Raw genomic sequence first — 26,951 nt, forward strand, 5'->3', positions numbered from 1 at the left:
AAGAACCAGAAGCAACAAAGAACAGCACAGGTTTATAAAGAAAAAGCTTGATAATTTTTTTTTTATTACAAAATTTTGTCTCAATTCTATTTCAGCCATCTCTTTTGTAATTAATCTTCACTCATGTAAATAAGGACTGCTTGTATGAGTAAGGGTTGGGTAATCAGACCCCTACTAGATGAAAGGAATGCAGTTGATAGAATGTTTTGATCTTTAGTAAAATAGTTGATTCCCTGTCTTTAAAAAGATATTTCCCTAAAATTAATTCAAAACAACCGGTATTACAAATTTTGTTGCCTTGATTAAAAACTGGCTGAAAGTCTATTAACAAATGTAAGTGATAAATGGCAATGTATTGAATTGGGAAGAAGCATCTCGTAGGGCACCACACGAATCAATGTTAGGTCTTGTAGCAGTTAACATCTTCATTAATGATCTGGAAAGGGAATTAATAGCATGTTAATGAAATTCACAAATGATTCTAAATTGGGATGGGGGAGGAGTTGCAAAGACAGCAATAAAACAAAGCCACATAAAAGCATAGAAGTGTGTGCCAAAAGCACCACAGTCAATTGTGGAAATTGCAAGCTATTATTTCTGGAGAAAATACTAAAATATGCACCTATTTAAAGGGTGTGGAATTGTGGAAAAAGCAGTAATGCTGAGAGACATAGGGATGATAGTGGAGAGCAAATAGACCTGGGTTTTCAGAGATATGGCAGTATAAAAAGCCAGTGCAGTTTTGGATTGCATATTAGAACTGGTTGTGAATTATTCAGCAAAACCAAGGTTCAAGTCTCTGCTTTGCCTGATTGATATTGATATATATCTCCCATATCCCAGTTGAGTGCCCTAATCACTAGCTATTGGTATTCTGGGGTGGAGGGTGTCTCTCTCTTTCCTCTCTAGGGGTTTTTGCACTTAAAAAAATTAAAAGGTCTCATTTTCATTCTGATGTGGAATGAAACATTTTAAAACCTCCATTTGTCACAGAACATTCCTGTTTTCTGGCTTCCCTATTGTATAGCTATCTGTCTTTGGTATGGATATGCCCCCAGTACCATGGTATCTGAGCTTCTTGTGATCTTTAGTGTATTTATCCTCACAAGTCTGGTGAGATAAGTATTATCCCCATTTTACAGGTAAGGTACTGAGGAACGGTGAGACTAAATTACTTGCCCAGGGTCACATAGGCCATGGAGCTGTGGTGGAGCTGGCACCTAAACCACTGCACCACCCTTTCTCTAGAAGCATCATGCAGTGAGTTAATAGTTCTTCTCTGTATGTCTTTACGGTGCACACATCTGAAATACTGCACTGAATTCTGGCACTCTGTTATGAGAAAGATTTTGAGAAAATAGAGGAAGTTCAGAAAAGAGCTACAAAAATGATAAAAGGGCCAGAGGGAGTGACATATGGGGAACAAAATAATATCTAGCTTGTTTAGCATGCTTAAGCAACAACAAGCATTGTTTACAAATATTTACAAGATGCAAAGAGGGAGATGAATTATTGTAGAGTGGGGGAAAGTGTATGAGAATAAAGTAAAACGAAAATTCCCCGGACATCTTCCTGAGAATGGGCTATGTTGTGAAAGAGATTTTTAAGTAGAGCATTTCTACTTAAAATTGTACAATATGGCTCAATGTTATCTTATCAAGCTGTGGAATCATCTCCCAAGGATGATGGGGACACTCTGTTGCTTTGAAATTTAAATCTAGACTGAACAAAGCATTGGAAAATTTAATATGCCGCTCTAGCAGAGAAATGGACTAGATAACTTATTTGGCCTTGTCTGCTCCTAAAGTCTGCAGTTTCCAGGTGATCAAAGGAAGTTTTCTGTGTGTAGCCTCCCCAGCACTAAACGTTGGATGGCCTGCCCAGTTTAACCACCTTGAGACGAATTACATGTTACATCTGCTCAACCCATAGGAAGCAGCTAATGGTGAGGTTCCTCTGAGAATGCTGCTCCCATAATCATTCACTCCAAATGAGCCATGGTTTGTCCCACCCTGGAATGAACCAGGGGTCTGCCCACAAACTCCATTGTTTTATGAGGATGGGAAGGAGATGAGGTCCAGAGGTTTTGTGCTTTTGCATTTGTTTTGTGTCTCTCAGGTTGCTTCCTCCTCCTTACTTGCCCTTCCAACCCATGATCTTGGCCCACCAAATCACCACACCCCTGGCCTTGTGTGGATCATCCTTACATAATGATAGTCTCCCTGCAGGCTCCTAGGAAGGTGGAGATACTGATGCAAGGAAGCTGTCCTCTCACCATCCTCATTCCCCATGAAAAAAGTGAGATCCATACACAGAAGATACCCTAATCCTCTCCCCAGCCCCGTCAATGCCCAGGTCTCATGATTTGAGGTATATTAGACACTTCAGAAACATTTAGTACTAATAAACTTGAAGCTAGTTGTATTTAATGTTCCACTTGTTGTTTTTAGGTAAAATAAGTGGTTGTAAATTTTATTTTTATGACAACATCAATTAAACAATCCTTGGAACAAAAACAAACAAACAAAAAGAAGCTAGGTATTGAGAACACAGAATCTGCGAGGAGAGTAGGAAGGTTCAGAGAATAATAAAAAAAATGCCTTAATTCTTTGAAAATGTTACATAAAATAAGTGTAAAACTTTACAAAAAAAATGTATCTCCGATAATTTACTTTATATATTCAGGCCTCTCCTCCTTGGTTAGACTTTTAGACTGGCTTGAGAAGGAGAACTGGCAGGATGACAGCATATATTTTTGGTGTCCATTTTACAATGATATACAAGCAGCCTGGTCCTTTAGTCATTACTGGGAAAACCTTACATCAACTTCAGCAACACAGAGGATGCAAGGTTAAGGCTCATAGTCTAGCAGAATAGGCTTCAGGAACAGGAGTCAGGGCACCTGGGTTTTAGTCCTGGCTCAGCCATTTTCCTGCTATGTGACATGACCTTGGGCAAGTCAATTTCCCTCTTTGTTCTTGTTTCTTGCACCTTTGTATTGTCTATTTAGATTGTAAGCTCGTCAAGGCATGGACTGTCTTGCTATGGCCAGATCCTGAGCTGGTGGAAAACGTCATAGCTCCTTTGACTTCAGTTGAGCTACAGAGATTTACAAAAGTTGAGGATCTGGCCCCAGCACAATGGGGCCCCAATCTCGCTTGGGGTCTCTAGACACTACTGGAATAACCTTATTATTTATTTGTAAGTCCAGAGCAGATATACCAAAACAACAGGGCAGTAAATGAAAGACTGAGGATTCTAGGCTATCCTCTAGTGCTGAGCAAAGGCCGTAAAGAGTGTGGTCTCCACCTTCCTTTTGCTTCCTACTTACCATCCAGAGAGAGAGTGGGAGCTTCACATCACTCTTCACTTTTAATTAGGCAGCCTCTAGAAAAGAAAGTAGCTCTTACTTGTATATAGTTGTAGTTAATTTGAGTGTACGTATTGTATAGTTTAGTTAGGTAGTTAGTATTCTCATTCTGGGGTTTTTTTATGCAAGAATCCCCAGTGTTCAAGCAATGCGCCACTTTAGGGCCATGATCTCTGTTAGTGATAAGCACAAAAGCTACCTAATTTGTTTGGGTGAGGATTTTGTGAGAGACAGATTTCCTATTTATACCTCCTTTCCAATGAGGACAAAGAAGCAGAGGAATTTCTGCTTTAAGGTGCATCTCCTGGAAAAGGTGATGAGTCCCTCTTCAGAGACTGACCCTTACCACAAGAGGACCAACAGTTTACCGGCAAGGAATGGCCCTCTGGCTGCCTTAGTTTCGAAGCCCAAATTGAGTGAGAAACACCACTTATATTCTGGTAGCCTCTTTGAAGCAGCCAAAGTCATCTTCATCCTCTGAGACTGACAGACCATCAAAGTTTCATTCTTTGTTCCACAGAAAATCTGAAAAGTCCTCTGGTGCCAAGTCGAGGTCTGGTGGCAGGCACTGACACTCACCAGCACCATTGCTTGTGGCTGTAATGGGTGTGTTAAGACTGATGTCTTTGCTGTTATCAGATAGACTTGACCCCAGCACTGCCAAGTCCAGTGCCACAAGCACTAGCACTGTAACGCTTGCCTCTGATTTCGATGCCGTCCAAACTGCAGTAGTGAAGAACCTTTTATGTCTCCTTCTGTTGGATTTTCCTTTATTATATCTCCCAGCACTGATCAGGATATCCTTGACCACATCAGCACTGTCAACATCTACTACCACTGCACCAGCAGAGGCAAGCGTTACAGAGTCAATGTCAACTCTGCTGGCACCATCAGCCTTCCAACTGGCTTTCCTGCTTCCACCAGCTCTGCCACATCGTTAACATCAGTACCTTTAGATCAGCACTGTGTATTGCTGATGTGGAGACTTTCACCAATGCCTGCGGGAACTGTTCCTCCATTCACTGACAAGAGCTAAATTTCCTCCTCTTCACACTCTCACCATGATAAATATATCTCTCCTCCTAGGTCTTTCAGGTCCCTGTACACTTGGTGCACTAGGGACCATAAAATAAGATCAATATTCTTACCAGGAGGCCCCAGTGGGTGTCCACCATCGTGGGCAGTACAAAGACTGGAATATACTCTTTCAGCTTCTTGGACATCTTGAACTGCTTCAAAAGCATCTAGGCCCCCATCTGAGACTTAGTCTAGGAGGAGATCACCTTCTCCAACACTGATTGCTACTAGGGAAGATCCTCTTGAAGTCTCTCAACATCCTCCTTTATTAGACCGCACAGAAGAGGAGGCAAGAGAGGAACCCCTAGATGCGCTCCCCCCATATTTCTTCCTTTTCCCTGGATGAGGCCATAACTCCAGAATCAGCATCTCCTCACCCTTAGGTTTTTATAGTATTTCAGGACCTTATGGTGAAGGTGCACACATCTCTAGGTGTGCAGGCAAAACTTATGCAAAACACTCTAGACAAACTGTTAGAAGCCTCACTGAAACCTGCCAAGACCTTCTGGCAGATACCGGCCTCTATTCCATGTATTGCAAAACAGGTGGGCAGGTATTACCAGATCCCCTAGCAGGAATTTGGTTATTCCTTTACTCACCCCCTCTGTAACTCGTTAATGGTCTCAGCAGCCAAATGAGCGACTGGGGCTATCTTCCCTAAAGCTACTCCAAAAGATAAGGAGTATAAAAGACTAGACATATATGGCAGAAAGGCCTATAACACTGCAAGCCTTCAAATAAGAGTGTCAAATTATCAGGTATCATTGTCCCATCGTACCTTTATTAATGTGTCAGAAATTTTGAAATTTGTAGACAAATTGTCCAAAAAATTCAGTGCCTAGACATCTCCTCACTGCCTAGACATCTCCTCAAGCAGCTATCAACGTAACTGACACTGCTTCATGTTCCATGGCCACAGCCATCTCAATGAGATACTCTTCTTGTCTGCTAGCCTCTGGCATCCCAAGAGAGCAAGAAAACACAATAAAAAGAATTACTGTTTGAAGGATCCAGACTGGTTCAAAAGAACAATGACTGTATGTGGACATTAAGACTCCTGTACAACTCACCATTCACTAAGCGTCTGCAACCTAGTAACAAAGAAGAAACGCTTTGCGCTTCCAGCATAATAGAGATTATTCGATTAATTGAGACCTTAGGATATATACAAGGAGATCTAAACCTCCTAGATGTCACCAATTGGCATAATCTACAGCAGGCCCTTCTCACCAGACCTCATCAGCTTTGAAGCAGTCATTTTGACATCTTAATCAAAGACAGTATACCAACCGTTTCTCACCTTCCACCATTTGAAAGGGACCACTCTCTTTTACAGTGCATAGACAGAGATTACATTGTACAAGTGGATGCTCAGCACAGTAAAGGAATGTTACGTCCTTTCCTGGACCCACCTTCCCCATTCCTTTTCAGGGACCATCTCACGAGACTGTTTTACTTCAGGAAGTACAGTCTTTTTTGTAATTGGGAGTGATAGAAGAATTTCTTTACCAGCAGAGAGGGAACGTTTCTAGTCCTGGTACTTCCCTATTATCAAAAAGAGAGGTAGTCTTTGACCTGTTCTGGACCTAAGAAAGCTGAACCAGTAATCAAGAAAACCAAGTTCAGGATCGTCAGCCTTGTGTCTGTTATCCCTTCCTTAGATATTAGAGATTGGTATGCTGCCCTTGATTTGCAGGACTCCAACCCAAGGACAGTATTATGTTCATGTCTGCAACTATTGGGACACATGATCTCATGCACATCTATGACTCAGCATGCCAGATTTATCCTCAGATGTCTGCAGGCTTGTCTGAACTTGGAGTATCTTCTGAACAGACATTTGCTGGACATGCTGATTTGCATATCTCCATGAGTGCTTCAGTTCCTGGATTGATGATAGGACCCTCAGAATGTATGCAAAACAGTTCCTTTCATGCCACCAGAACCAGGTCTGACTCTTGTAACAGATGCATCCACCTGGGTTGGGGGACCCATCTGGGTCAAATTCAGGCTCAAGCACTTTGGACACCTCCAGAGGTTTCACTCCATATAAATGTTCTGGAACTTCAAGCTATTCACTGGGCTTGCATTACCATCATTATGTGTCAGGTGGTTCAAGTTTTCACCAATGATACCACTCCTATGCTTTATCTGAACAAGCAGCATGGTGCAAGGTCAATTCTGCTGTGCCAGGAAGTGATCCACATGTGGTACTTCTGTATAAAGAACAATATTTCTCTAAAAGCCTTTCACCTTCCAGAAGTGACTAACACTATTGTGGATTCCTTCAGCAGCAACATCATCAACCATCATAAGTGGTCAATAAGGATAGACATTCTGCAGCAGAATTTTAATCAATGGGAATGGATCTCTTTGCAACCAACCTGAACAACAAATGCAGGATATTTCTGCTCTAGGGTTGGTCACAGTTCAGCTTCCATGACAGATGCTTTTCTTCTTTCCTGGTCAAACTATCCGTTGCATGTATTCCCCCCAGTTCCTCTGATTCCAAGGGTCATCAAGAAGCTAAAAAGAGACAAGGTTCCCTTAATTCTGGTGCCTGCCTGCCAAGACAGTCCTAGTAAACAGACCTACATCAACTATCAGTTCCAGCATCCATAGTTGCACCCTGGTCAAGGACCTCTTGTCTCAAAACTTAGGCAAGTCACTGCACCCCAATCTACTATCTTGCCATCTCATGTCATGGATGATTTCCAGCTGAGCAATGAGGAGAGACTCTTCTCCCAAGATGTCCAGGTCATTTTGGTGAGCAGCAGAAAGGATTCTACCAGAGCCATGTATGCAGCAAACTGAAAAAAAAATCAATCTTGGAAGAATCTCACCAGTTATCACCAAATACCATAGAGTTTAAACATTCTATCTGCTGCACCTGAAATCTTCTGGTCTCTGTCAGTTCAGTGACAGTCCATCTAGCATCTATCTCTGTAGAACAACCTCCCATGGATGGGTTTTCTAACTTTTTGCAGTCCTTGAAATCCCAAATTTTACATGTAGCCTCCTGTGTCCAATCAAGTGCCTTCATGAGATCTGAACTTAGTACTGTCTCACTTGATGAGTTTCCCCTTTGAACCTTTGGCAACAACATCTCTGTTGTTGCTATCAATGAAAACAGCTTTTTTGGTAACAATTTCTTCTGTGAGAAGGGTGCCAAACAACAAGCATTTTTAGCTGACCCTCCTTTTGCACAAAGACAAGGTCAGTCTTAGGCCGCATTCTGTTTATGCCTATGGTGAGATCAGCATTCCACCTTAACCAGACTATTCATCTTCCAGGGTTCTTTCTGAAGCCTCATTCTTCTAAGGCTGAAGAAATGCTTCATACCTTGGATATTCAGAGCATTCTGGCATTTTACCTGGGCCACACACATTCTTTCTGGTCCTCTCCGAGACTTTCTGTAGCTTTATAGTGCGAGGATTAAGGGACAACCCCTTACAGTCCAGTGTTTCTCGATTCCTGCCTCTAACTGTGCTACAATCAGGCAAATGTCTTTCCCCACCTAGGATAACAGCCCACTCCACTGGGGCTCATTCCATTGTAGCCTTTTGGAGCAACATTCCTATAACAGAAATTTGCAAAGCAGCAACATGGTCATCTGTACATAACTTCGCCAAACACTATGCTATTATTCAAGCTTCCTGAGACAATGCCAACTTCAGCAAGTCAGTGTTGCAATCTCTTCAAGTAGTCCAAAGTCCCACCACCGGCAGTCACCTACAGTGGAATGTATATGTGCACAATAACTCCAAGGAGTAAAAAAATGGCTACTTAACAGTACAGTAACCGTTCTTCAGGATGTTTTGTGTACAAATATATTACACCTTCCCTTCTACTTCAGGTATTTGATTCCAGTGGTATGAAAGAACAGAGAGAGACATGGCGACCATGCCCTCTTATACTCCCAGTGGGGCACATGAGGATAGTGGGAGCACGTGTGCAGCCTGCTAGCATTGCTGCTGGCAAGTTGCCAATTCAACTTGTGCACACATACACCTACAGTGGAATGTGCAGGTGCACAAAACATTTTGAAAATTACTATCTAGGTAAGGAGCCATTCTTACACCAAAGAAAGCTGAAATTAGTGAGTATGGAGACCTGCAATGGGGTAGGTATTCTATAATGATCCTTGGCCGTCCAGAGGTTTGGAGGCTTGTTTTGGAAAACCACCCATGTGCCTATTAAACAGGAGTTTGACATTTAAAGAGCAATTTGTAATGTTTAAACTCTTATATTTTAGAACAGTCGTTCTCAACCAGGAGTCTGGGGACCCCTGGGGGGCTGTGAGGAGGTGTCAGGGGGTCCGCTAAGCAGGGGTAGTGTTAGACTCGTTGGGGCCCAGGGAAGAAAGCTGATGTCCTACCGCATGGGCTGAAGCCTGGGGCCCTGAGCACTTCCACCTGGGACTGAAGCCGAAGCCTGAGCAACTTAGCTTCCTGGGGGCCCCTGTGGCATGGGGCCTCAGGCAATTGCACTGCTTGCTACCCCCTAATGCCGGTCCTGGCTTTTATATGCTGGAAACTAGTTGTTATGGCACAGGTGGGCCGTGGAGTTTTTATGGCATGGGGGGGAGGGGCGGGGGGCTCAGAAAGAAAAAGGAAGAGTACCTTGTTTTAGGATACACGTTATGGACTGTTAGCTATAAAAAGCAAAGAAGTAACCAAACAGCTAGAAACTTATAAGAGGAGAAAAATAAATGGAAGGGACAGAAGTAACTGGAAACTCCTAACTGGGACATTTGAAAGTGACAAAGCTATGTAATACCGTTTTGATTTTTTTTTCAAGTTTATGCATTAAAATGAAATGGACTAACTCAGTTCCTTTAAAAAATGGATTGACTAACTAGGTAAGCGTCATGGCATGGCTTTTTTTTTTCCTTTCTTTTTTTCCCCTTTTTAAGAAAAAAATTAAAAATCCTAAGTTATGACAGTGACAAAATGAAAGTTCTGGTTTATTACCACATTAAAGAGATAATGCACCTGGGAAAATAAAATGTAGCTCATTACTCACCATTAGTAATAGCTGAAATATCTCTGCCTTGTCTCACCTCCTTACAGGGTGGATGGTGGGAAAGTAAAAAATAAGAGCTTTTGTGACAGACTTAATTGCAGAGCTGAAGTAAAGGTATCATGATGTAACCAGTCATATAAACTAACCTTAGATATGAAAGCTTAATTGCCTCTTGTGGATATGGAATCCACTAATTATCTGCAGGAATTCCAGATTGCTTGTATCATTATTATCTATCATTGGTTTTACAGTCATTTTAAAGTAGTGCCCGGAGGCCCCAGTCAGGATCAAAGTCCCATTGTGCTGGTCACTCTACAGATCAGTGCCTGTATTTTCACCCTTACTGTAAGCATCTTGTGTATTTGATTGGGTTGTAGCTCTAAAATCTACAAGGAACTGTTTTAGGAGAAGAAATACATGCTATGTCAATTAGTCTACATTATATCAATACAGTTTGATTTTTTCCATAGCCTCAAGCACAGTCAGTGGTCAATAAATTAAGACCAAAATAATGGTACAGAACTTTGTCCTTTGACTTTGCTACTTGTAGTGTTATCTGGTTTGGTTATTTACTCTGGCACTGGAACCCCCATGCTAACCTGCCCTTGAAGACTCTCTACTGTTTAGTCATCCTTCACTGAGTTGTCTTGGAGGTCCCTGTTCTGCACAGAATGAGGAGTAGTGCACCTCTGACACTGTCTCCTGCAGCCCTGTCTCCATGTGAATGCCCATCAGCCAGAGGTCCCCATGAGTTAGGGTGACCAGACAGCAAGTGTGAAAAATCGGAACAGGGTGTGGGGGGTAATAGGAGCCTGTATAAGAAAAAGACCCCAAAATCGGGACTGTCCCTATAAAATTGGGACATCTGGTCACCCTACCATGAGTGCTATAATTTCTGGGAATGTGGCCAGGAGAAGGTGGAGCAGCCACAACGCAACCCAGCCAATGGCAGCATGACTACAGCTGAGCTCAACTGTCTAGCTGAGAGGGAGTGAGCAGAGTGACATCTGGCTCAAGGATGGCTCCAGGCTCCACACAGAAATGGTCCCTTCCCTATTCACGGGTTTGGGAGAGGATGCAGCCTCCAAAATGGATAACTCCTTAAGCCCCTTCCATCAGAAGGGCCGTTGCCAGGAAACCTCCACAAGGGGAAGCTTGCAGAAGTTTTCCCTCTACCCCTTGCCTCCACTACTTTGCCTTCTCCTGTGTTTTTTTCTGAGGGAGGGTGTAATCTGGCCAGCAGTTACCAAATATAGGGGAAGAGTAATGTGTTTCTAAGTATCGGAGCTCTGCAAAGTGGTTTGCCAGATGCTGTGCTGGGGTTCTCCTGTTAACTCCTGATTACATGAGATTTATTTTAACCTGGGCAGAGAGACACCTGACCAAACAGTTACCACTAAGAAGCAAAAATCAATGTCTCCATGGGACAAAGAATCATCTCTGCTTTTTGAATACCAGGACTTTTCTGAGGCTGTGTATCATGTTGAAATACACCAGCTAACTTACTGATAACCAGGGTGAATGAGGCAATTGCTCTTTCAAACAGGCCTGCTCGCCACAGAAATTTGAGGTGCCTTCAATGCAATGTTATCTTATACTTATCTGAAAAGAAATGGCAATAAAGCATAAGTAAAGCAACATCCATCAATGTAAAGGACTGAATGCACTATTGGTCTCATTCTGCTCCCATTGAAGTAGTAGGAAAAGTTCCATTGATTTCAATGATGGAGGCTCAACTCCTAAAAGAACTAGCGATCCAAGCCAGAAATTTCTGTTCAAACTTTCTCAATGTTTCAGAGTGTTCAGATTTGGCTTTGGTTTGATTCCATCTCAAGGAACAGAAAGATGGTGCAGGACTGAATTACCTGATTCAGTAGAGTATCTGCACCGCATTCTTTCCTGACATTTTTAGAAGTGGCATGATTAGTAGGCAATACTTCCAAGAAGCACATGAGCACTGGCTAGAGCTCTTATGCCATTTATTAGGGACAGACTAACTAGTTTTGATAAAATAAGATCTACAGAAACTTTCACCAAGAATTTGAACTAAATTCAGTGAAGGTTTTGTTGTTGTCATTTTGGGTTATTTCTTTGTTTAAGTTCAGAAAAGCTGGTAAACTCTTCCTTGTGATTAATTTTCATTTTCATATGGTTCTTTCATTCTTGGTTCTGGCATGAATGCTGAAATAACATCAGAGAGGCAGTTTCTGTAAGATTTCTGCTAAGGTTTATATAGTCATCTATCTGAACTTGCAATAACTTGTCTGAACTGATCTTTTTTAACTTTGCTCAATACTAGCAATTTCTGGTCGTACCGCTAGGCTTGCTGACTGCTCTGATGAGTATGGCTAACTTTACCATATATTCACCTTCCTGCAGTTATTATGAATAGTCATGGGGTGGGGCATATGTTGTATAATACCTTAGGAAAGGAAATCAGTGCAAAAAAAAAGTACTTCAGAGAAGGCTATCATAAGTTAAGCTAGCCTCATTGCTTTTCCTTCCCTTTCAAGGGTTTTACAGTTGGTAGGGGGCATTCTGGCTCTTGCTGCTTAAATGATCATTTGCATGGTTATGTAATTCTTGGATGCCTTCTATTGGGGCAGTTATCTTTACAGAAAGGCATAATTCCTGTAGTGGCAGTTACTGTCTTGGAAGTAAAACTGACTGGACAAAACTCAGCCTGATGATGTCCCTCGAGGGTTTTACACTATGGAATTACTCTGATTTTACAGAATTCGATTTTTGGCAACAGATTGTATAATGTCGATTGCATGCGTCCACAGTAAGCACACTAATTCGGCGGTGTGCGTCCATAGTGCCGAGGCTAGCATCAACTTCCGGAGCGTTCCACTGTGTGTAGCTATCCCATAGTTCCTACAGTCTCCCCCGCCCATTGGAATTCTGGGTTGAGATCCCAATGCCTGATGGGATAAAAAAACATTGACACGGGTGGTTCTGGGTACATGTCGTCAGGCCCCCACCCTCCCTCCGTGAAAGCAACGGCAGACAATCGTTTTGCGCCTTTTTTCCTGGGTTACCTGTGCAGACGCCATACCACGACAAGCTTGGAGCCCAGCTGACCATCACCGTATATCTCCTGGGTGCTGGCAGACATGGGACTGCATTGCTACACAGCAGCAGCTCATTGCCTTTTGGCAGCAGACGGTGCATTACGACTGGTATCTGTCGTCATCATACTCCTGGGTGCTCTTTTAGCCGACCTCGGTGAGGTCGGTCAGGGGTGCCTGGGCAGACATGGGAGTGACTCAGCCAGGTCATTCCTATCTTCTGCCGAGCACCCAGGAGATGGCGATGGCTAGTAGTGGTACTGCACCATCTCCTGGCAAGCACCCAGGAGATGATGATGGCTAGCAGTCGTAATGCAGCATCTTCTGCTGAGCACCCACCATCTGCTGCCAGCCTAAGATGTAAAAGATAGATGGAGTGGATCAAAACAAGAAATAGACCAGATTTATTTTGTATTCATTTGCTCCCCCCTCCCTCCGTGAAATCAACTGCCTGCTAAACCCAGGGTTTTGAGTTCAATTCTTGAGGGGGCCATTCTGTGTGACAGTTGTTTGTGTTTCTCCTTGATGCAAAACCACCCCCTCTGTTGATTTTAATTCCCTGTAAGCCATGTCGTCAGTCACCCCTCCCCAGAGCAATGGCAGACAATCGTTTTGTGCCTTTTATCAGTGCAGATGCCATACCACGGCAAGCATGGAGCCTGCTCATCTCAATGCAGCAGTCATGAACCTTGTAAACACCTCACCCATTATCATGCAGTTTATGCAGAACCAGAACCTGAAAAACCAGGCGAGGAGGAGGCGACGGCAGCGCGGTGATAAGAGTGATGAGGACATGGACACAGAATTTTCTCAAAGTGCAGGCTTTGGCGCTTTGGAGATCATGGTGTTAATGGGGCAGGTTCATGCCATGGAACACCGATTCTGGGCCCAGGAAACAAGCACAGACTGGTGGGACCACATAGTGTTGCAGGTATGGGATAATTGCCAGTGGCTGCAAAACTTTCACATGAGGAAGGGCACTTTCATGGAACTTTGTGACTTGCTTTCCCCTGCCCTGAAGCACCAGAATACCAAGATGAGAGCAGCTCTCACAGTTGAGAAGCAAGTGGCAATAGCCCTCTGGAAGCTTGCAATGCCAGACAGCTAGCGGTCAGTCGGGAATCAATCTAGAGTGGGCAAATCTACTGTGGGGGCTGCTGTGATGCAAGTAGCCAAAGCAATCATTAAGCTGCTGCTACAAAAGGTTGTGACTCTGGGAAATGTGCAGGTCATAGTGGATGGCTTTGCTGCAATGAGATTCCCTAACTCTGGTGGGGTGATAGATGGAACCCATATCCCTATCTTGGAACTGGACCACCAGGGCAGCCAGTACATAAACCACAAGGGGTACTTTTCAATGGTGCTGCAAGCACTGGTGGATCACAAGGGACGTTTCACCAACATCAACGTAGGATGGCCGGGAAGGGTTAATAACATTTGCGTCTTCAGGAACACTAGTCTGTTTAAATAGCTGCAGCAAGGGATTTACTTCCCAGACCAGAAAATAGCTGTTGGGGATGTTGACATGCCTATAGTTATCCTTGGGGACCCAGCCTACCCCTTAATGCCCTGGCTCTTGAAGCCGTACACAGGCAGCCTGGACAGTAGTCAGGAGCTGTTCAACTATAGACTGAGCAAGTGTAGAATGGTGGTAGAATGTGCATTTGGATGATTAAAGGGTTGCTGGTGCACTTTACTCAGACTTCAGCCAAACCAATATTCCCATTGTTGTTGCTGCTTGCTGTGTGCTCCACAGTCTCTGTGAGAGAAAGGGGGAGATGTTTATGGCGGGGTGGGAGGTTGAGGCAAATCGCCTGGCCGCTGATTACATGCAGCCAGACACCAGGGCGATTAGAAGAGCACACCAGGAAGTGGTGCACATCAGAGAAGCTTTAAAAACCAGTTTCATGACTGGCCAGGCTACGGTGTGACAGTTCTGTTTTTCTCCTTGATGAAAACCCACCCCCTTGGTTGACTCATTCCCTGTAAGCCACTCACCCTCCCTCCTTCGATCACAGCTTGTTTGCAAAGGAAATAAAGTCACTATTGTTTAAAAACCATGTATTCTTTATTAATTGATTATAAAAATAGGAAGATAACTGACAAGGTAGCCTGGGTGGGGTGTGGGAGGAGGGGAGGAGGGAACGAAAAGGCCACTTCAAAACTCGTTGAATGCCAGCCCTCTGTTGCTTGGGCTGTCCACTGAGGTGGAGTAGTTGGGACCCCGCGTTCTTGAGCGTCTGAGAGAGGAGTCTATGGAACTTGGGGAGTATCCCCTGCTCAGAATCCATGGTCGGGGTGGGGTAGTGGTGCCCCCACCCCGAATTGCCTTCAGCTCAGCATAGAAGTGGCATGTCTGTGGCTCTGCCCTGGAGCATCCGTTTGATTCTTTGGTTTTCTGGTACGCTTGTCTGAGCTCCTTAACTTTCACGCGGCACTGTATTGAGTCCCTGTTGTGGCCTCTCTCCATCATGCCCTTGGAGATTTTTTCAAATGTTTTGGCATTTCATCTTTTGGAACGTAGTTCTGATAGCATGGAATCATCTCCCCATACAGCGATCAGATCCAGTACCTCCCGTTCGGTCCATGCTGGAGATCTTTTTCAATTCTCGGACTGCATGGTCACCTGTGCTGATGAGCTCAACTGGCCAAACAGGTAATGAGATTCAAAAGTTCGCGGGGCTTTTCCTGCACACCTGGCCAGTTCATCTGAGTTGAAAGTGATGTCCAGAGCAGTCACAATGGTGCACTGTGGGATAGCTCCCGGAGGCCAATACTGTCGAATTGTATCCACATTAACCCTAATTCAAACCAGTGATATTGATTTCAGCGCTAATCCCCTCGTCAGGGAGGAGTACAGAAATCGATTTTAAGAGCCCTTTATGTCAAAGTAAATGGCTTCATTGTGTGGACAGGTGCAGGGTTAATTCGAGTTAACGCTGCTAAATTTGACATAAACTTGTAGTGTAGACCACTAGACCAGGCTTCAGAAACTGCCTATGTTTGAAAGGTGGACAAACTTTTCTGAACCATTCTGGGTCTACTAGTAAGCACTGAAGGACACATTTAAGATTCCATAGCAAATTCCTGTCATGATGGAAGTTTGAATTAGCAAACCGAGTAAAGTACATGAAATAATAGTTGCAGCCAGTGCTGTACTAATTCAAATCAAGTTATTTTTCCAATGTTACAAAGAGTCCTGTGGCACCTTAAAGACTAACAGATGTATTGGAGCATAAGCTTTCGTGGGTGAATACCCACTTCATCAGACACATGCGTCTGATGAAGTAGGTATTCACCCACAAAAGCTTATGCTCCAATACATCTGTTAGTTTATAAGGTGCCACAGGACTCTTTGTTGCTTTTTACAGATCCAGACTAACATGGCTACCCCTCTGATACTTTTCCATTGTTATTTACATATTGCAGTTTCTGAGCTGTGAACTTGGAAGGATAATATTGCCTGGACCTGCTGGGTTTTTGCCATCATTCTATGCTAATGAATGGAGTAAGATAGTGTATTCCTAAGATGCACTGCAGCCTCTTGTTCTTCTCTTTCACATTTTTCACAACAAATCACGTATGAAATAATAAATGCTTCAGAGTACTGTTAAATCATTGCTTGTTGCTATAGCTACCAATAAAACCACTGTAAACTCATTCTCATTTTTAAAGAACCCTAAATGACTTCAAAATTCCCTGCAGTCTTTTCAGATTGCAAATTAGGGGAGGTTGGGAGAAAACACTCTCAAGCAGAAATATTCAGTGGGAGGGAGAAAGCTAAAGATAGTGGAAGAAGACCTTGATGTAAAGTGAGCTGGAAAGTAGGTAAGAGTCTGTGAGGCCAGTGTAATTTAGGGTTATACATAAGAGACAGAACCAAGGCAAACAAGTCACAAAGAATGCAAGAGATAGTCTTCTGTATAGACCTGGTAAGACTTGAAATATTCTGTCTAGTACTCAGTGCCTCAATATATATAAGACATTGACAAATTGGAGAGAGTTCAGAGAAGAGCAAAAATGATTGGAGTACTAGTAAGATTGACTTATGAAGAAAGATTTTTCACCAGGTTCACCAGTATGTTCCAGCTGCAGGGCTGCTGGGGGGCAAGTGGGGCAATTTGCCGCAGGCCCCGGGCCCCACAGGGGCCCCCACGAGAATATAGTATTCTACAGTATTGCAACTTTTTTTTATGGAAAGGGCCCCCAAAATTGCTTTGCCCCAGGCCCCCTGAATCCTCTGGGCGGCCCTGTCCAGCTGCCTTGTACCACAGAAGCAGTGAAAAATAGCTGTTAGCCCATCTAAATGCACAAGTGAAGCCAGACTTTTACCTGCTTTATATTGATGAAACAGCGCAAAGAAGCTGCAGTGTATTGTTGAGTCTGGCCATGAAAGAGAAAAATGTAAGGCGTAATTTTACACAAGTGGCCTACCCACTCTTACATAGAGCAATGATTTCTCAAACAGCTAAGAAACAAGTTAAATGCTCTGTAGGATTAATGATGAATCAAAACATTTTATTTGATAAACATCCTCAAAGAAACTGCTTCTGATTTTTTTGAGTTGACTTTGGAGAGCTCAGTGCAAGTCCAGAAGTGGGGGGGTGCAAAGGTGGTTTTAAGTAACAGCTTCCAAGCTGGTGAATTTATTCAAAGTCAACTCTTTCTGTATCATGGTCCTGATTCACTAGCTCATTTGGACTGCCCATTATGCCACTCCACTGGGGTAAATCAGTCTTGAACCCAGAGCACTTTTCCCCTAGTAAAGAATCTCCTATTTTAACCATTTTGTGGCTGGAAGATTGGAGGATGGTTCTGAGGAAAAGGGAATGTGGCCAGGAGAGTCTTAGGCTGAGCGGTCAGTGACCAGGGTGTGGGCAGTAAGGTCTAATGGTTTAAGCAGCAGCAGTGAGAGCCAGACTCAGGAACTGAGCAAGACTGGAGGGCACTGGGAACAAGGCAGAGAACAGGAGTGATTGGAACTGCAGGTATAAGCTCTGAGTATCCAGCAACCTGCTGCTGCTGATGATGATTTTAAGAGTACACCTTCTGGTTCCCCTCAGCCAATCAGGCACATTGATTAATCAGTCAGTTTTGCTGTATCTCATGGGTTCATTAGTCTGCCTGGAAATTGGAGACTCAGTGGCAGGCCTTTGTTCCTGACGTGGGCTGGTCAATGGCTACCATAAGGGCCCCTGGGATCCACTGGCAGCCATCATAAATACAAGGCCATTAGTTGGTGTAATTAAAGGGGCTCAAAGGTTACTTTAACTTAAATTGTCTGCGAATTAATTTCAATGGTCCTTATGGCAGCCAGGAACCAACTGGGTGTACGGATGCCCCAACATGTCCTCTTTTCTCAGCTTTCTGCACTGGCGGTAGCATAGGATCCATTTTGGTGGCTTTGCCCCACACACAGTTTCCCAGTTTTCTGGGGGAATCTGCCAGAAGCTGGATGCACCAGGTTTAGTTACTGAGTGGCACAAAACAGCCGGAACATACAGGAGAATCAGGGTCACAATATAGAAAGGTTAGTCTGAATGGATTGCTCTGTTTGAGTTACCTCGGGCAGTAACTTTGAGGCTGTAACTTCCAGTTGTGCTGGTCTTTGAATTTTGTTCATGATCCAAAGTAGATGGAAAGAGGTAGAAAGGTCCTTAGTAAAACTGCTAAAAGAAATCACAGTATGGAGTCAGAGAAATAGTGTGAAATGAATTGGTTTGGACTAATGCTCTGGTGATTATGGGCTTTTGAGGAGTCTGGTGAAGACACAAAATTATTACAGCTATACACCATTACCTCCTTCGGAGGAGAGGGAACATCAGAAACTTGTTCTGACTGGAGAACTCTGATGGGACATCCAGCTTTGTCTCTTGGAATGTCTCTCTTCTCCTTTCCCTTGCCTTTCTGATCAGCAGTGTCTGCCCATAGCTCCTACTCAGTGTTTTCCCATTACATGCCACTAGGGCCAAGCAGCTTCCAACTTCCCACTCTCCCATTGGTCCAATCCAAAAGCATTTCAGACTTGGGTTCTTCAGCTCCTGCATCTCACAAAATGCCAATGAGATGTATTGGTGCTAAGGCAAAAAGCCACTAGCTGTCTCAAAGGCCAGTGATATTCTGTAGGAGGGCAGGTTCTCTTCTGGTCTGGTCTTGCTCCCATTGAAGTTAATTGGAGCTTTACATGGGAGGAGGATTAGGTCTTTAGATACCTCAGGGGACAAGGGAAAAACCAATACAGCCTATTTTTATACAAATACATTTAAAAAGCACATTCTGTCTATTTGCAGAGGAAGTGTGTAAAACTTGTTTGAACATAAATGACAGAACTCCGTGTTCTCCTCCACCTTACAATTATCTCCATTTAGAACTATGCTCGTCTCACATATTAGCAATTTCCAACGAAAGCTCCATCCTTTCCCGCCTCTAGCATGGCTAATTACTTAAACAGCATATCCTTGAGGAGAAGTCCAAAAGATCTTTGAGATTATCACAGACTGAGATCACATAACTAAAGATATATTTTCATCTCTTTGATCAAATACTGTAATGAGGGAATCAAATTATAGTTCTTTTTCTTGCAAAAGCAGGAAATAGAGAGGAATTACATTGCTGACATCCAAAATGCTGTCCAAATGCTCTATGATATGTGTGGTATTGTGGGGAGGAGAAACATGTATAATTGGATGTTCAGGGAACTGGGTGCAGAATGCCTGTTAATAATAATGGATGAGGTGCACCTAACAATGCAAAGAAAGGTCTAAATAACCCAAGGCCAATATTTAAAGAAATCCTTTATAATTGGCTTCTAGACAAAGAGAAGTAATGGTATTTTTTGTCTTTAGAATAATTTCTCTTATGTTAAATATTCTTTTTATGTATTAACCTTCTTATTAAGTAAAATCATCCCAGCCACATATTTAAGATAAGTCAATATTCTTACTGCAGAATAGAATGTTTAGTGACATTTAAACTTGCAATGACATAATCTAACTCAGTGTTTCTCAATCTTTTCTATATAGGGGTCTGACTTCTTCAGACCCACCCCTCCCATTTAGCCATATGATAATGACCCCGACACTCATTTGTGATTCTCCGGTGGGAAGCATGATATTCAAGTTGAGAATCCCTGATCTTAATAAGCACTTCCTTTTAGTGTTTTATCTTCTGGAAAGGAAAGACATCTTCCTGAGTACAAAGAAGTGAAGGGTGAAACTGACTGTTTTACTAAGCTATAGTCTAGTAAAAGTAGGCCAGGTCATAAATCCTGTTGTGCTGATTGCAGGCTTTGCAAATGTATCAAAAACCCCACAATAATTTCCATTTTTATTCCTGACTTTTATAAACCAAAATAACAAGTTTGCAAGGATCAGGTTTCAGCTGTCACATTATAGTGTATCCATGACTGTTTTCCAAGCCTCTCAGTACGTAACAGAGCTGGTAAGTGAGCTGCAAAAATGTCAATGCATTCTGGACAGAAATTACAGCAATCTAAAAATGACATGAATGGAGTTGATGAAGAACCTTTCACTGTTTATACAGTAAGGCACCGATTTTCAAAAAGGCTCAGGACCCAACAAGTGCCACTTAGGGCTAGTCTACACTTACCGTCCGGGTCGACGCGGTGAGTTCGACTTCTCGGAGTTCGAACTATCGCGTCTGATCTAGACGCGATAGTTCGAACTCCGGAAGCGCCGCGGTCGACTCCGGTACTCCACCACTGCAAACGGCGGTGGTGGAGTCGACGGGGGAGCCGTGGAGTTCGACCCCGCCGCGTCTCGACGGGTGAGTAGTTCAAATTAGGGTACTTCGAATTCAGCTACGCTATTAACGTAGCTGAATTTGCGTACCCTAATTCGAACCCCCTTTTTAGTGTAGACCAGGCCTTAGGCACCTGAATAGTGGCAGGAATTTCCAAAGTGCTCAGCTGCCATTTAGGCTCCTAAATGAAATATGTAGGTTTCAAAAGTTGGGGACACTGGGTGTTGAGCACTTCTGAATATCTGGCCACTTTATTTAGATCCTTAAGTGGGAGCTGAGCTGTTTTGAAAACCCAGTCCCAATAGTGGGAGTTGAGCTCTTTTTAAAATCTGGCCCAAAGAGTGGTACCAAACTGTACTGAGGAGTGTTCTCGAACATCTCTATTTGACATGATTTTAAGAATGTCTCTGGAACTTAATCAGAATGAAAATACTAAATTATCAAGAAATCACTGGATTTCTGTAGTAGCTAAGGCAGCAGTGATAAAATAGAGTCTGTTGTTATTTATATTACAGTACCACCTAGTAGCCTATGGCTCAGGATTGTGTTGTGCTAAGCACTGTACAAACGTGGCCCCTGCCCCAAAGAGGTTGTGTCTTCACTTGAAACCAATGGGACTATGGAGGGGTGGGAGGGGAGAAAGCAGCAGTATCCACTGCAGTAAGTGTGTGCAGGATCAAGCTTGATCCCATACTTTCATTTGTGTGTGTGTGTGGGAGGGGGGAATTAAATGCAGAGGACCAGGATTACGTGTATGACTGTAACTAAACCTGGAACTCAATAAGTAGCAACTTTGGCTCTACATCCCCAATTTTGTGTGCATCTTTATAGATATTTTGGGCTCATCAATGTGAAATCACTCCTGGATGTGACTTTGCACATTCAGTTCTGACAGGATCTGAAAAATAAAGGCTCTCTGCCTTTTTTACAAAGCGTAAGAAACGTCATTTGCAGTATCTGGGTGGTTTGGCAGACCATCAATTACACTTCACTCATAAGTGTTATGAAAAATTAGTGGGTTTGACTATCTTGTCTTGCACATTTTCATAGGTTATTGTGGTTTTGTGTGTTATTTTGTATATTCTAAAAGAAATGACATTTATTTAAACCAAAGAACAACTGCTTCCCTTATCCCATCGGCTGGGGATCAGGTCATCATGCAATCATCCACCATCTTTGTCTGTCTAAAGCAGCATTAGGATTCACTTGCTTACCAGTTTCTTTTATGCAATCCATCCATCACTTCCTCAGCTTCTCAGGGTCTCTTTCCTAACACCCTCTCCTGCCATGCTATCTTCACCCAGTCTTCTTCAGTCATCATTTATATGTGTCTGAACTAGTGAAATTGCACTTGCTGGATGTTGTCAGACACATCAGACTTTGACTTCCATCCTAATACTTTTCTGTGCCTTTGTGTAGCTCTTTCTATGGTGCAAAGACATCTCATCTGAAACACCTGTGGATGTTGAACCTGCCGCCTCTTTACCACCCATGATTCTGCACATACAGCATTGTGGGGCCCACCACTGTTCTATAAAATTGGGCTTTCAGTCCTACACAACCTCTGAGATGTTACCGTGGTTTTACTGTCGCGTTAAGAGAATGAATAGAATCGTCAGGCTGTGGGAGCTGACAGTGGAAGAAGGCAGCTGGTTTTAGGCTAGACTGATAGATCAACCTGTATGTATCAGGAGTGAAGGAACTGATAAAAAGAACTGGAATTAGTTAAAAAAAAAAACGGAGGTAAAAATAATGCAGAAGAGTCTGAATTAAATAAGTTGGATCATTTAAGATTTACTACATTTCTAAAATTGTCAAGAAATGCTGCAGAAAATTGGAAAAGGTTTAAACAAGAATTTGATTTATTTTTGGGGGCATCGGTATCTACTCATAAGGAAGATGAACAAAAGATTGTCATCTTTTTTGAATATTGCAAATACCGAGCAATTTCATTATATAATTCATTTGAGCTTAATGTTAGGGAATGAGCGGACTATACGTTTGCCTTATTTTATTTATTTACTTTTTTGAGGAATACGGTTTACCAAAAAGAAATTAAACAGTTGAAAGATTTCAGTTTCACTCAAGAAATCAAATGGAGGAAAAGATTTTTAAGTTAACAAATCTATAGATAAGAAGCCAGACATGTAATTTCCAGAATCTTAGTAAGTGATAAAAGATCAAACTGTGAGGAGTATAAAACAGGGATCAGCAACCTTTGGCACACAACCCATCAGGGAAATCCACTGGCGGGCCAGGATGGTTTGTTTACCTGCAGCGTCCGGAAGTTTGCCCGATCACAGCTCCCACTGGCCGCGGTTCGCTGTTCCAGGCCAATGGGGGCTGCGGGAAGTGGCGTGAGCCAAGGTATGTGCTGGCTGCCGCTTCCTGTAGCTCCCATTGGCCTGGAACAGCACACTACGGCCAGTGGGAGCGTGATCGGCTGAACCTGCGGACACTGCAGGTAAACAAACTGTCCCGGCCCATCAGTGGATTTCCCTGATGAGCCGTGTGCCAAAGGTTGCATATCCCTGGTATAAAAGATATCAGTGTAAAAATAAGAATGTTAGAAGAGCCAGCTTTAAGTCTGGAAAAAAGCAATGAGTATTTGACAGACTGCTGAACTTAATCACCAACTATTGCACATGTTAGAAAGAAAACAAACTGATGTGAAAATAAAATTAATAAGGAAAAGTGAAAAAAATACAAGTCTATGGAGGAAAAGAGAGTGAAAGTGTTAAAGTTAAAACATATGAGTATATGAAAGAATGTTCTAGATGTGGACGAAGGCACCAATCTAGACAATGTCCAGCATATGGTCAAACCTGTCCTATCTGCAAGAAACAGAATCACTTAGCAATCATTTGTAAACAGAGAAATCTGGAAAAACTCAGAAACATACGTTTAGTTCAAAATTCAAAAGTCTCAGAGAAGATAGTGAATAAGGAAAACAGAGTTGACATTACAGATGAAGAAAATTTGTTTCTGGTTATTTTGAAACAGAGCCCCTCTGTGAACTACAAGGAGGAATGGACAGTTACACTACCTACTAATGCATCATTTATTTTGTATGTAATAGATACAGGTGCACAAGCTAATGTAATTTCAGAGGAAAATACAAAATGTCTAAAAGTAAAAACTGTAGTAAGAACAAATACAAAATATAAATATTCATTTATGATCTTATAGTGCTGCAAACATTCCTGTTACAGGTATTTGTGAATTAAAGGTCATAGTTAAAGAAAATTTAGAGGACATAAGATTTGTAGTAGTTAGGGGATGAGGAGTATCTATTTTAGGATTAGAAACATATTTAGCACTAACTCTAATTGGTAAAATTCAGTCTATTCATGATTCTGAAACACTGGAAATAGAACATCAATTTACAGAGTTATCCATTGGCATTAGTAAATTGGATGCAATTTACCAAAAATATAGTTAAGTGAAACAAAGAAACCAGTTATATATGCAACTAGAAAAACACTCTTAGGTTTAATAAATAGGGTACAAAAGGAATTAGAAAGGTTAGCTAATTTAGATATAATTAAAAGAGTGAATGAGTAAGTTCCTTAATAATAATAGAAAAGAAAGATGGAACTTTACATTTATGTTTTAGATCAAAAAGACTTAAATACGTATGTTAAAAGGGAAAATTTAAAAATATCTACCAGGGAAGAAATATTTGGACAAATGTCAGGAGCAAAATACTCCTCTTTTTCAGATGCTTTGAATGGATTTTTGTCAAATCCATTGGTGCAAGAAAGTCAATTGCTATATAAATTTAACACATCTTTTGGACATTAATGTTTTTAAAAGATTACCTTTTGGATTATGGTCAGCTCCCGAGGTATTTCACTGAGCAATATTTTTTTAAAAAAATGTTTTTTTGTTCACAAATGCACAAAGATAATATAACAATATAGGCAAGAACTTTAGAAGAGCATGATATAAGATTAAAGCATTATCTAGTGCAAAAGAAGCAGGATTGAAACTTAACAAAAACAAATGTAAAGTTAGATTGCAAGAATAAATGTTTTTTGGAGAAAATCTGACCAGTCAGGGATTACAGATTGATTGACAGTGAACACAAACCATTGATAATGCTTACCCAAAAGATAAGGAGTCATTACAGAAATTTTAGGGTATGGTTAATTTTGTAGGAAAATATATACCTAACCTAGCAGAAAAAAACTAATTTAAGGGGTTTGTTTTGTAAAAATAATCAGTGGAAACGGGACTGTCAAAATCAACAAGAATTTAAGCAGTTTAAGCAACTAATAAAAACAGCCCCAGTATTAAAACTATTTGATAGTAACAGACTTAATTGTCTTCATATGTATCCAAACAAGGCCTAGGAACAGTTCTATTACAAAGATATGGTGATCTATGCAAATCATTTGCTTATGCATCTAGAGCTATGTCAAAAATGGAATGTCAAATTGCTCAAATAGAGAAGAAGGCTTTGGGACTGGTTTTGGCATGCAAACAAATTTACATATTTATATATGGTAAGTCTGTACTGGCAAAAACAGATCATAAACATGTAGTTAATATTTCAAAGAGGAACATGATACACATACTGCCTCAGTTACAAAGATTATTTTTTCAATTGTATTTATATGATTTAAAATTAGAATGTCATCAGGCGAATCATTAATTGTTACTGATACTCTTTCTAGAACTTATGATGTGACCAAGGAGTGGTACATGTAGATGTACTTAAAAATTGTGTCCTATATCAAAAAGAGTATGGAAAGCAATTGTACAATCAAATAGACAAGATGAGAATTTACAAAGCGTTTTTATAGCTATTAAAAAAAGCTATAAAAATGATACTGAAGCCATATAATCAGTTTATTCAACACTTATCAGTAACTGAAGGAATTTTGCTTAAAGGTAATAGCATAGTAATTCCTTTAGGGTTAATGGCAGAGATGTGAAAACACATACATGAGGGACATGCAGCACAGACAAATGTAAATATAGAGCAAGGGATGTTCTGTATTGGTCATAAATGAACCAAAACATAGAGGGTTATAGAAAACAATTTGATATACATCAAAATATAGAATTGTTCAGTCTAAACAATCTATGACATTCAAGAAAACATAGGATCTTGATCTAAAGTAGGCTTAGATCTATTTGAATATAAAAAATATGCATATGTTATAGTTCTTGATTATTTCCCCCTTTTTACTGAAATATCTATACTAGAAAACACATGTGCCACACAAATAATTAATAAAATTAAATCAATATTTGCAAGGCACGGCATGCCCAATATGGTAATGACTGAACCCCAATTTCATACTCAAGAATTTAAAAGTTTTGCCATAGCATATGATTCCAAACATATTACATCAAGTCCAGGTTACCCATAATCTAATGGGCTAGTTAAAAATGGTGTTAAAATAGTACAGAGATTACTGTACTAACAAAAGCTAAAGAAACAAATACTGATTTATATTTGGAATTATTAAATTATAGAACATTACCATTACAACAAGATTTATCGCTTGCACAGTTATTTAACAGAAAGTTTAGAAAAAGGTTACCTATGTTTTTTCAAGAAAAGTATAAGGAAAGGAATAAGTATAAATATCAGTGGAGTTTGTATCAGAGGAATTATTATGACAGCGGGCTTTATTTGTAACCAAACGATAAGTGTATGCTAAGTTCCCTCTAAGCTACACGGCTGTGCAGCAACCTATTAAGCTCTGTGCAGTGGGGAGAGAGGCTGCAGTGGGGAGTGATGATGCTCCCCGGCCCCAACCCAACCCAGCCCTGGACCTGCCACAGCTGAGAAAGAGGATCCTATCCTGTGGCCTCAGCTCCAGAGCTGCTGCAGCAGGGAGAGGTGCCTCTCCCCACCAGCCCGGTTGCGGGGAGAGAGAGCTGGGGGGAGTCCTCTCTCCCCACCATAGTCTCAGGGCAGCCTGCACCCCAAACGCCTCATTCCTGGCCCCACCCCAGAGCCCACACCCTCAGTTGGAGCCCTCACCCCCCCACCCCCTGCACTCCAACCCTCTGCCCTAGCCCTGACCCCCTCCTACACTTTGTACACTTCAGCTCCACCTCCATCACATGAATTTTTTTATGTGCACCAATGTGGAGGTGATGTGTGACACCACCTCCATATTGATGCACATAACAAAATACATTCCGCACATGAGTGGGAAAAATTAGCAGGAACAGTGACTGCGTATGTATCTATAGTGGTTGAAATTGGGCTCAGAAAACCACTGTAACAAAAGAGGTAGCACCTCAATCTTATGATGTCATGACTAATAACTGTGAAGTAGATAGACAAAACTGGAGACATTTGCAATTGTTACCTGCAAGGCTAGACTCAGTTGAAAGAAGAAATGATATAGTACAGCAACAAGAGCATCAAGAAAATGAAAATGATACCATTCCTCTAAGTAATAACTTCAATAATACAGCAAACATAGAAGGTAGATGGTCATTGTGTCAAAGGAGAACTGTTAAAAGACTTATAGAAAGCTCTTAAGATAACTCTGAGATAGATAGATAGTGTGTGTGTGTGAGAGAGAGAGAGAGAAAAAATTAAATGGATAGAGAGATGGTGTTACTGTGGCTTTAAGAGAATGAATAGACTCTTCAGAGTGTGGGTGCTGACAGTTGGC

At 41.8% G+C, this 26,951-nt stretch overlaps 1 long non-coding RNA gene across 2 annotated transcripts; it reads right to left on the bottom strand.

Annotated features, from left to right (window-relative positions):
- On the bottom strand, positions 1-26,859 carry LOC123353549. Of its 2 annotated transcripts, XR_006574530.1 has the most exons (7): positions 26,640-26,859; positions 24,126-24,159; positions 21,519-21,729; positions 10,979-11,074; positions 9,473-9,512; positions 3,332-3,387; positions 1-436 (listed from the first exon to the last, which is right to left on the bottom strand). It is a non-coding gene; the product is annotated as an uncharacterized LOC123353549 (long non-coding RNA). The 2 variants fall into 2 exon arrangements; XR_006574531.1 differs by lacking the exons at positions 21,519-21,729; positions 24,126-24,159.
- Between the last annotated feature and the right edge of the window lie 92 nt (positions 26,860-26,951).

The sequence above is a fragment of the Mauremys mutica genome, chromosome 1 (assembly GCF_020497125.1).
Source record: "Mauremys mutica isolate MM-2020 ecotype Southern chromosome 1, ASM2049712v1, whole genome shotgun sequence".
Classification (NCBI taxonomy): Eukaryota; Metazoa; Chordata; order Testudines; family Geoemydidae; genus Mauremys; species Mauremys mutica.